This window comes from Arachis hypogaea, chromosome 5 (genome assembly GCF_003086295.3).
Source record: "Arachis hypogaea cultivar Tifrunner chromosome 5, arahy.Tifrunner.gnm2.J5K5, whole genome shotgun sequence".
Taxonomy (NCBI): domain Eukaryota; kingdom Viridiplantae; phylum Streptophyta; class Magnoliopsida; order Fabales; family Fabaceae; genus Arachis; species Arachis hypogaea.
In genome coordinates this window covers 85,958,109-85,967,300 of record NC_092040.1, presented here as the reverse complement: position 1 = coordinate 85,967,300, position 9,192 = coordinate 85,958,109, and the positions used below count along the sequence as shown (strand labels likewise).

General features: G+C 40.9%; 1 non-coding gene across 1 annotated transcript; it reads left to right on the top strand.

Moving 5' to 3' along the window:
* The first annotated feature begins 6,287 nt into the window (after positions 1 to 6,287).
* LOC112804340 (small nucleolar RNA R71) lies at positions 6,288 to 6,395 on the top strand. Its single transcript, XR_003202950.1, has one exon. It is a non-coding gene; the product is annotated as a small nucleolar RNA R71 (small nucleolar RNA).
* Positions 6,396 to 9,192: the final 2,797 nt, after the last annotated feature.

The following is a 9,192-nucleotide window of genomic DNA, read 5'->3' as shown; positions in this document are numbered from 1 at the left end:
TTTTTCACAACTCTCATAATCCCCGGTAATGGCTCCAAAAACGTGGTAGCTCAATACCATGGCATTACACAACTTCGCACAACTAACCAGCAAGTGCACTGGGTCGTCCAAGTAATAAACCTTACGTGAGTAAGGGTCGATCCCACGGAGATTGTTAGTATTAAAGCAAGCTATGGTCATCTTGTAAATCTTAGTCAGGCAAACTCAAATGGTAATGGTGATGAACGAAAATAACATAAAAGATAAAGATAGTGATACTTATGTAATTCATTGGTAGGAACTTCAGATAAGCGCATGAAGATGCCTTCCCTTCCGTCTCTCTGCTTTCCTACTGTCTTCATCCAATCCTTCTTACTCCTTTCCATGGCAAGCTTAAGCAAGGGTTTCACCGTTGTCAGTGGCTACCTCCCATCCTCTCAGTGAAAGCGATTTGCATATGCTCTGTCACAGCATAGCGGAATTCATCTGTCGGTTCTCAATCAGGCCGGAATAGAATCCAGTGATTCTTTTGCGTCTGTCACTAACGCCCCGCCCTCAGGAGTTTGAAGCACGTCACAGTCATTCAGTCATTGAATCCTACTCAGAATACCACAGACAAGGTTAGACCTTCCGGATTCTCTTGAATGCCGCCATCAGTTCTCGCCTATACCACGAAGACTCTGATCTCACGGAATGGTTGGCTCGTTTGTCAGGCGAGCACTCGGTTGTCAGGCGATCAACCATGCATCGTGCAATCAGGAATCCAAGAGATATTCACTAGAGCCTTAATTGCTTGTAGAACAAGAGTGGTTGTCAGTCACCCTTGTTCATGGGTGAGAATGGTGATGGGCGTCAATCATCACCTTCATCAAGTTGAAGAACAAGTGATATCTTGGATAAAGAACAAGCGGAATTGAATGGAAGAACAATAGTAATTGCATTAATACTCGAGGTACAGCAGAGCTCCACACCTTAATCTATGGTGTGTAGAAACTCCACCATTGAAAATACATAAGCATAAGGTCTAGGCATGGCCGAATGGCCAGCCTCCCAATGATCTAAGAACTAAAATGTCCAAAGATGATCTAGAGATCTAAAATGATCAAAAGATTTAAAGATCCAAAGATTCTAATACAATAGTCAAAGGTCCTACTTATAGAAAACTAGTAGCCTAAGGTGTACAGAAATGAGTAAATGACATAAAAATCCTCTTCCGGGCCCACTTGGTGTGTGCTTGGGCTGAGCAATGAAGCATTTTTCGTGCAGAGACTCTTCTTGGAGTTAAACGCCAGCTTTTATGCCAGTTTGGGCGTTTAACTCCCATTTGGGTGCCAGTTCCAGCGTTTAACGCTGGGATTTCTTGAGGTGACTTTGAACGCCGGTTTGGGCCATCAAATCTTGGGCAAAGTATGGGCTATCATATATTGCTGGAAAGCCCAGGATGTCTACTTTCCAACGCCGTTGAGAGCGCGCCAATTGGGCTTCTGTAGCTCCAGAAAATCCACTTCGAGTGCAGGGAGGTCAGAATCCAACAGCATCTGCAGTCCTTTTTGGTCTCAGAATCAGATTTTTGCTCAGGTCCCTCAATTTCAGCCAGAAAATACCTGAAATCACAGAAAAATACACAAACTCATAGTAAAGTCCAGAAAAGTGAATTTTAACTAAAAACTAATAAAAATGTACTAAAAACTAACTAGATCCTACTAAAAACATACTAAAAACAATGCCAAAAAGTATACAAATTATCCGCTCATCACAACACCAAACTTAAGTTGTTGCTTGTCCTCAAGCAACTGAAAATCAAATAAGATAAAAAGAAGAGAATATGCAATGAATTCTAAAAACATCTGTGAAGATCAGTATTAATTAGATGAGCGGGGCTTTTAACTTTTTGCCTCTGAATAGTTTTGGCATCTCACTCTATCCTTTGAAATTCAGAATGGTTGGCTTCTTTAGGAACTCAAAGTCCAGATAGTGCTAATGATTCTCTTAGTGAAGTATGATGATTCTTGAACATAGCTATTTATTGAGTCTTGGCCGTGGCCCAAAGCACTCTGTCTTCCAGTATTACCACCGGATACATACATGCCACAGACACATAATTGGGTGAACCTTTTCAGATTGTGACTCAGCTTTGCTAAAGTCCCCAATTAGAGGTGTCCAGGGTTCTTAAGCACACTCTTATTTGCCTTGGATCACAACTCTTATTTCTCTATTTTTTTTTGAATAGCTTTTTCTTGCTTCAAGAATCACTTTTATGATTTTTCAGATCCTCAGTAACATGTCTCCTTTTTCATCATTCTTTCAAGAGCCAACATTCATGAACCACAAATTCAAGATACATATGCACTGTTTAAGCATACATTCAGAGAACAAAAATATTGCCACCACATCAAAATAATTAAACTGTTATAAAATTCAAAATTCATGCACTTCTTTTTCTTTTTCAATTAAGCACATTTTTTTATTTAAGAAAGGTGATGGATTCATATGACATTCATAACTTTAAGGCATAGACACTAAGACACTAATGATCACAAGACACAAACATGGATAAACATAAGCATAAAATTCGAAAAACAGAAGAACAAATAACAAGGGAATCAAGGAACGGGTCCACCTTAGTGATGGCGGCTCTTCCTTGCTCTTGAAGATCCTATGGAGTGCTTGAGCTCCTCAATATCTCTTCCTTGTCTTTGTTGCTCCTCCCTCATGATTCTTTGATCTTCTCTAATCTCATGAAGGATGATGGAGTGTTCTTGGTGCTCCACCCTTAGTTGTCCCATGTTGGAACTCAACTCTCCTAGGGAGGTGTTTAGTTGCTCCCAATAGTTTTGTGGAGGAAAATTCATCCCTTGAGGAATCTCAGGGATCTCATGATGAGTGGGATCTCTTGTGTACTCCATCCTTTTCTTGGTGATGGGCTTGTCCTCATCAATGGGGATGTCTCCCTCTATGTCAACTCCAACTGAATAACAGAGGTGACAAATGAGATGAGGAAAGGCTAACCTTGCCAAGGTGGAGGTCTTGTCCGCCACCTTATAGAGTTCTTGGGCTATAACCTCATGAACCTCTATTTCTTCTCCAATCATGATACTATGGATCATGATAGCCCGGTCTATGGTAACTTCGGACCGGTTGCTAGTGGGAATGATTGAGCGTTGTATGAACTCTAACCATCCTCTAGCCACGGGCTTGAGGTCATGCCTTCTCAATTGAACCGGCTTTCCTCTTGAATCTTGCTTCCATTGTGCGCCCTCTTCACATATGACTGTGAGGACTTGGTCCAACCTTTGATCAAAGTTGACCCTTCTAGTGTAAGGATGCTCATCTCCTTGCATCATAGGCAAGTTGAACGCCACCCTCACACTCTCCGGACTAAAATCCAAGTATTTCCCCCGAACCATAGTAAGATAATTCTTTGGATTCGGGTTCACACTTTGGTCATGGTTCTTGGTGATCCATGCATTTGCATAGAACTCTTGAACCATCAAGATTCCGACTTGTTGAATTGGGTTGGTAAGAACTTCCCAACCTCTTCTTTGAATCTCATGTCGGATCTCCAGATATTCACCCTTTTTGAGTGAAAAGGGGACCTCGGGGATCACCTTCTTCAAGGCCACAACTTCATAGAAGTGGTCTTGATGCACCCTTGAGAGGAATCTATCCATCTCCCATGACTCGGAGGTGGAAGCCTTTGCCTTCCCTTTCCTCTTTCTAGAGGTTTCTCTGGCCTTGGATGCCATAATGGTTATGGAAAAACGAAAAAGCAACGCTTTTACCACACCAAACTTAAAATGTTTGCTCGTCCTCGAGCAAAAGAAGAAAGAGGAGAGTAGAAGAAGAAGAAATGAGGAAGAGGGAGATGGTGGTGTATTCGGCCAAAGAGGGGGAGAAGTGGTGTTTAGGTTGTGTGAAAATGAAGGGTTGAAGAAGGGTATATAAAGGAGAGAGGGGGGTAAATGGTTCGGCCATTATGGGTGGGTTTGGGAGGTAAAGTGGTTTGAATTTGAAGGGTGAGGTTGGTGGGGATTTATGAAGGATGGATGTGAGTGGTGAAGAGAAAGATGGGATTTGATAGGTGAGGGGTTTTTGGGGAAGATGTGTTGAGGTGATTGGTGAAAGGGGGAAGAAGAGAGAGAGTGATGGTAGGGTCCTGTGGGGTCCACAGATCCTGTGGTGTCAGGGAAAAGTTATCCCTGCACCAAATGGCATCAAAATCCACGTTTTGAGCCATTTCTGGCGTTAAACGCCGGGCTGGTGCCCATTCCTGGCGTTTAACGCCAGGTTCTTGCCCTTTCCTGGCATTTAACGCCAGTCTGGTGCCCCTTTCTGGCGTTAAACGCCCAGAATGGTGCCAGACTGGGCGTTAAACGCCCAACTGCTAGGCTTACTGGCGTTTGAACGCCAGCAGCATCTTCCTCCAGGGTGTGCTGTTTTTCTTCCTGTTTTTCATTCTGTTTTTGCTTTTTTTTCATTATTTTTGTGACTTCTTATGATCATCAACCTACAAAAAAAGATAAAATAACAAAAGAAAATAATTAATTATAAAACATTGGGTTGCCTCCCAACAAGCGCTTCTTTATTGTCACTAGCTTGACAGAGGACTCTCATGGAGCCTCAGAAATGCTCAGAACCGTGTTGGAACTTCCCAACACCAAACTTAGAGTTTGAGTGTGGGGTTTCAACACCAAACTTAGAATTTGGTTGTGACCTCCCAACACCAAATTTAGAGTTTGACTGTGGGGGCACTGTTTGGCTTTGTTTTGAGAGAAGCTCTTCATGCTTCCTCTCCATGATGACAGAGGGATATCCTTGGGCCTTAAACACCAAGGATTCTTCATTCACTTGAATGATCAACTCTCCTCTATCAACATCAATCACAGCCTTTGCTGTGGCTAGGAAGGGTCTGCCAAGGATGATGGATTCATCCATGCATTTCCCAGTCTCTAGGACTATGAAATCAGTAGGGATGTAATGGTCTTCAACTTTTACCAGAACATCCTCTACAAGTCCATAGGCTTGTTTTCTTGAGTTGTCTGCCATCTCTAGTGAGATTTTTGCAGCTTGCACCTCAAAGATCCCTAATTTCTCCATTACAGAGAGGGCATGAGGTTCACATTTGACCCTAAGTCACACAAGGCCTTCTTGAAGGTCATGGTGCCTATGGTACAAGGTATAGAAAACTTCCCAGGATCCTGCCTCTTTTGAGGCAGTGTCTGCCTAGACAAGTCATTCAGTTCTTTGGTGAGCAAAGGGGATTCATCCTCCCAAGTCTCATTTCCAAATAACTTGTCATTTAGCTTCATGATTGCTCCAAGGTATTTAGCAACTTGCTCCTCAGTGATATACTCATCCTCTTCAGAGGAAGAATACTCATCAGAGCTCATGAATGGCAGAAGTAAGTCCAATGGAATCTCTATGGTCTCAGTTTGAGCCTCAGATTCCCAAGGTTCCTCATTGGGGAACTCATTGGGGGCCAGTGCACGCCCATTGAGGTCTTCCTCAGTGGCGTTCACTGCCTCTTCTTCCTCCCAGAATTCGGCCATATTGATGGCCTTGCACTCTCCTTTTGGATTTTCTTCAGTATTGCTTGGGAGAGTGCTTGGAGAAAGTTCAGTAATTTTCTTGCTCAGCTGACCCACTTGTCCTTCCAAATTCCTAATGGAAGATCTAGTTTCAGTCATAAAACTTTGAGTGGTTTTGATTAGATCAGAGACCATAGTTGCCAAGTCAGAATTATTCTGCTTAGAACTCTCTGTCTGTTGCTGAGAAGATGATGGAAAAGGCTTGCTATTGCTAAACCTGTTTCTTCCACCATTATTGTTATTGAAACCTTGTTGAGGTCTCTGTTGATCCTTCCATGAAAGATTTGGATGATTCCTCCATGAAGGATTGTAGGTGTTTCCATAGGGTTCTCCCATGTAATTCACCTCTTCTATTGAAGGGTTCTCAGGATCATAAGCTTCTTCCTCAGATGAAGCTTCCTTAGTACTGCTTGGTGCATTTTGCATTCCAGACAGACTTTGAGAAATCATATTGACTTGTTGAGTCAATATTTTGTTCTGAGCCAATATGGCATTCAGAGTGTCAATCTCAAGAACTCCTTTCTTCTGACTAGTCCCATTGTTCACAGGATTTCTTTCAGAAGTGTACATGAATTGGTTATTTGCAACCATTTCAATCAGTTCTTGTGCTTCAGTAGGCGTCTTCTTCAGATGAAGAGATCCTCCAGAAGAGCTATCCAAAGACATCTTGGACAGTTCAGAGAGACCATCATAGAAAATACCTATGATGCTCCATTCAGAAAGCATATCAGTGGGACACTTTCTGATAAATTGTTTGTATCTTTCCCAAGCTTCATAGACGGATTCTCCTTCCTTCTGTCTGAAGGTTTGGACTTCCACTCTAAGCTTACTCAATTTTTGAGGTGGAAAGAACTTTGCCAAGAAGGCATTGACTAGCTTTTCCCAAGAGTCCAGGCTTTCTTTAGGTTGAGAGTCCAACCATGTTCTAGCTTTGTCTCTTACAGCAAAAGGGAATAGCATAAGTCTGTAGACCTCAGGGTCAACCCCATTAGTCTTGACTGTGTCACAGATTTGCAAGAACTCAGCTAAAAACTGATGAGGATCTTCCAATGGAAGTCCATGGAACTTGCAATTCTGTTGCATTAGAGAAACTAATTGAGGCTTAAGCTCAAAGTTGTTTGCTCCAATGGCAGGGATAGAGATGCTTCTCCCATAGAAGTCGGGAGTAGGTGCAGTAAAGTCACCCAGCACCTTCCTTGCATTGTTGGCATTGTTGTTGTTTCCGGCTGCCATGAGTTCTTCTTCCTTAAAGAATTTGTTCAGGTTTTCTAAAGAGAGTTGTGCTTTGGCTTCTCTTAGCTTTCTCTTCAAGGTCCTTTCAGGTTCAGGATCAGCCTCAACAAGAATGCCTTTGTCTTTGCTCCTGCTCATAAGAAAGAGAAGAGAACAAGAAAATGTGGAATCCTCTATGTCACAGTATAGAGATTCCTTGAAGTGTCAGAGGAAAAGAAGAGTAGAAGACAGAAGTGGAAAATTCGAACTTTATCAAAGAAGATGGAGTTCGAATTTTGCATTAAGGGATAGTGTTAGTCCATAAATAGAAGGATGTGAGAAGGAGGGAAGTAATTTTCGAAAATTAAGTGAAATTTTGAAAGCATTTTTGAAAAACATTACTTAATTTTCGAAAATGAAAGTGGAAAAGAAATCAAGTGATTTTTGAAAAAGATTTTGAAATCAGAAATCAAAAAGATTTGATTGAAAACTATTTTGAAAAGGATGTGGTTAAGAAGATATGATTGATTTAAAAAAATGATTGAGAAGATATGATTTGAAAAATATTTAAAAAAAAAAGATTCGATTTGAAAATTAAAAACTTGACTAACAAGAAAAGATATGATTCAAACATTAAACCTTTCTCAACAGAAAAGGCAACATACTTGAAATGTTGAATCAAATCATTGATTGATAGTAAGTGTCTTAAAAAAATGGAAAGAAATTGATTTTGAAAAAGATTTGATTGAAAAAATTGATTTGAAAAAGATTTGATTTTGAAAAGATTTTGAAAACTTAGAAAAAAAATTTGATTTGAAAACAAAATCTTCCCTTCTTGCCATCCTGGCGTTAAACGCCCAGAATGGTACCCATTCTGGCGTTTAACGCCCAAAATGATACCCTTTTGGGCGTTAAACGCCCAACCAGGTGCCCTGGCTGGCGTTTAAACGCTAGTCTGTCCTTCTTCACTGGGCATTTTGAACGCCCAGCTTTTTCTGTGCAATTCCTCTGCTGTATGTTCTGAATCTTCAATTCTCTGTATTATTGACTTGAAAAGACACAAATTAAAAATATTTTTGGATTTTTAATAATAAGGAAAAATCAAAATGCAACAAGAATCAAATAACAATGCATGCAAGACACCAAACTTAGCAGTTTGTATACTACTGACACTAACAAAATGAAAATGCAAATGAGACACACAAGACACTCAAGTCAATAGAATTCAAAGATTAGAGCAAGTAAATCATCAAGAACATCTTGAAGATCACCAAGATACATGAATGAATACATGCAATTGACACCAAACTTATGATGAGACACTAGACTCAAACAAGAAATATTTTTGGATTTTATGATTTTTTAATTTTTTTGTGTTTTTTCGAAAATCAAGTGGAAAAAGGTATCAAAATTCTTAATGAGAATTCCAGGAATCAGTGCAATGCTAGTCTAAGACTCCGGTCCAGGAATTAGACATGGCTTCACAGCCAGCCAAGCTTTCAGAGAAAGCTTCGGTCCAAAACACTAGACATGGCCAAAGGCCAGCCAAGCCTTAGCAGATCACTGCTCCAAAAGCAAGATTGATAAGAAATCAACAAGCTCCTGTGGTGATAAGTTGAAACCTCGGTCCAATGAGATTAGACATGGCTTCTCAGCCAGCCAGATTTCAACAAATCATCATGAAACTCTAGAACTCATCTTCAAGAATTTCAAAAAAAATAAATACCTAATCTAAGCAACAAGATGAACCGTCAGTTGTCCAGCCTGAACAATCCCGGGCAATAACACCAAAAACTTGATGTTGTTGCCGGATCTTGGCACTGATGTTACCAAAAGCTTGCTCAAAACTTGAACAATCCCCGGCAACGGCGCCAAAAACTTGGTGTCGCGAAATTGTGAACAATACTTTTTCACAACTCTCATAATCCCCGGTAATGGCTCCAAAAACGTGGTAGCTCAATACCATGGCATTACACAACTTCGCACAACTAACCAGCAAGTGCACTGGGTCGTCCAAGTAATAAACCTTACGTGAGTAAGGGTCGATCCCACGGAGATTGTTAGTATTGAAGCAAGCTATGGTCATCTTGTAAATCTTAGTCAGGCAAACTCAAATGGTAATGGTGATGAACGAAAATAACATAAAAGATAAAGATAGTGATACTTATGTAATTCATTGGTAGGAACTTCAGATAAGCGCATGAAGATGCCTTCCCTTCCGTCTCTCTGCTTTCCTACTGTCTTCATCCAATCCTTCTTACTCCTTTCCATGGCAAGCTTAAGCAAGGGTTTCACCGTTGTTAGTGGCTACCTCCCATCCTCTCAGTGAAAGCGATTTGCATATGCTCTGTCACAGCATAGCGGAATTCATCTGTCGGTTCTCAATCAGGCCGGAATAGAATCCAGTGATTTT